The sequence below is a fragment of the Austrofundulus limnaeus genome, unplaced genomic scaffold, assembly GCF_001266775.1.
Source record: "Austrofundulus limnaeus strain Quisiro unplaced genomic scaffold, Austrofundulus_limnaeus-1.0 Scaffold1, whole genome shotgun sequence".
Lineage (NCBI taxonomy): Eukaryota > Metazoa > Chordata > Actinopteri > Cyprinodontiformes > Rivulidae > Austrofundulus > Austrofundulus limnaeus.
In genome coordinates this window covers 7,078,213-7,080,793 of record NW_013952403.1, presented here as the reverse complement: position 1 = coordinate 7,080,793, position 2,581 = coordinate 7,078,213, and the positions used below count along the sequence as shown (strand labels likewise).

General features: G+C 37.2%; 1 protein-coding gene across 1 annotated transcript in view; it reads left to right on the top strand.

The window, feature by feature from the left end:
- LOC106516872 (protocadherin alpha-8) overlaps positions 1–2,581 on the top strand; it is a 15,804-nt gene that overhangs the window by 10,254 nt on the left and 2,969 nt on the right. The window lies entirely within an intron of this gene.

The window sequence follows — 2,581 nt, the reverse complement described above, 5'->3', positions numbered from 1 at the left end:
TTTTGAAACATTCTTGTTGCTCCTTGTTCTCGATTRTGATGTAGTTTGGTTTAGTTTGATTTATTTCACATTCAAAACAAACAAAACTATGCAAACTTTAAACAAACTTTTTTTTTCAGTAACAGTTCTGTACTTTCAGACATAATAAAATGTTCTTTTTTCTTTACTTTGTAAATAATGTTTGATATAAACTTTTTTTTACCACATTTATTAAAGAAAACAAAATACACCGCATTATGATTTTTTTTCTGGACCAACGAAATAAGGCTGCTTAAAATACTAGTTGAAAAGTTATCATTTTACTTGCAAAAGTGCAGTCACGTTTAACTGATGCTATTTTATTGAATAGCATTTATTATAAAATTTATTTATTAACTTGGAATAACCTAAATTATGTCAATATGTATTTTAAAATAAAAAAAAAACAACTGAATAAGTCTTTGTTTATCATTTTAAGTTTTTCTTAAACTGACTGGTTCCCTTTTACGACCTATATATCAGTATAAAAATAAACAATATACACAATCAGTAAATAATTATTTAGATGTAATGTAGAGGACGTTTACACACGTTGTTTATATCTGCTTTCTATGGTGCTGAAATTAATTCTCYGTTCAGTTAAACTATGTTTTAATGTTATGAAATATTTCTCAACTTTATTGTAGCAGAATTTTTGCACGCATGGTGTCAGTGTGATCTTAAAGGTCTGCATTAAACGGGGTTRTTCTTATGTCATTGTGGTCCCACCTCTTCATACGCTCCTTTTCGCAGTCTGAGCGCAGCCTGTTTTGTTCTCGGTGCTGCGTTTGTGGACAAACAGTCAGTAGTAAAATCTGTAAGCAGCATTATCAGCCTTTGTAATTTTCTGAACTAGAGAATAGTTTCACGGTGTAGATGTTGCGTTTGTGACTGATTACTTGTGGGTTCGGAAATGAGGATGGAACAAAGAGGACGCGCGCAGCAGAGGTTCCGCGGACATGTAACTGGATTCACGGTGGCTGTTATTTTGTGGAGCGCAGCCTCAGCTCAGTTAAGGTATTCTATCCCCGAGGAGGTCAACGAAGGAACGGTGGTCGGAAACATTGCAAAAGATTTGGGGATAGATAAAAACATTTTGAAAGATCGGAAGTATCGGATCGTGTCCAGCGACGTCGATCCACTGTTCAGTTTAAATCCAAATGATGGAGTCCTGTACGTGAGCCGGAGGATTGACAGAGAGGAGGTGTGTGAGCAGAGCAGTCGGTGCGTGATCAACGTGAAAACCGTGCTGGAGAACCCGTTAGAGGTGCATTATGTTGAAGTGGAAATTCTGGATTTAAATGATCATTCTCCTGATTTCCCGGACAAAAACGCCACCCTGGAGATTTCCGAGTCTGTGTTGCCTGGAGCGAGATTCCAGCTCAAACCTGCGCACGATCCAGACAGCGGTCAGTTCTCAGTGCAGCAATATAAACTCAGCCAAAACGATCACTTCCGCTTAGAAGTAAAAGACAAAAGGAATGACATAAAAATTCCAGTATTGGTGGTTCAAAAACATTTAGATAGAGAGGCGGCAAACAGTCACTCGTTGATTCTCACAACTTTGGATGGAGGTAAACCTCCCAAAACAGGTCATATGAATATTCTGATAAATGTTTTGGACATTAATGATAACGCACCCATTTTTTCTCATGGTGAATATTCAGTGGTGCTGAACGAAAATGTTCCAGTTGGAACTACAGTCATACAGGTCAATGCAACAGATTTAGATGATGGTCAAAACGGAGATGTGACTTTTTCTTTTAGCAACAATGTAAATGAAAATATTTTGAACATGTTTGATATAAGCTCAAAAGGTGAGATAACCGTTAAAGGTGTCATTGACTATGAGGATAAAGATGAATATGAATTAGAAGTCCAGGCCTCAGATAAAGGCTTTGTTCCTCTTACAACAGAGAAGAGCATCACAATTAAAATAGTTGATATAAATGATAACGCACCGGAAATTGAAGTTACTTCATTTTCCAGCATGATTCCTGAAGATTCCAGACCAGGAACTACAGTCGCTCTGATCAGTGTGAATGACCTGGACTCTGGACTTAATGGGAAAGTATTCTGTACTGTCAATGAAGACGTACCATTCACTTTAACATCTGCTTTAAAAGATAAAACATTTTCTCTGATCACCAAATCTCCTTTAGACAGAGAGAAACAGTCACATTATGATGTGACAATAACTGCAAAAGATGCAGGTCAGCCTCCATTATCATCAGATAAGACAGTTAGTGTTGTGGTGTCAGATGTGAACGACAACAGTCCAAAGTTTTCACTGAGTCCATATACTTTCTATATCACAGAAGGTAATGATCCTGGAGCTTCTGTGTTTTCTGTCAAAGCATCCGATGGAGATGAAGGAGATAATGCACTRATTTATTATCATATAATCAGAGAAGGAAATGAGCACAATAAACTAACCTCATTCCTAAACATAAACTCTGATACTGGAGTAATTGTAGCACTAAAAAGCTTTGACTTTGAGAATCTGAAAACTTTCCAGTTCCAAGTTGTGGCCACAGATTCTGGAGCTCTGTCTCTGAGCAGC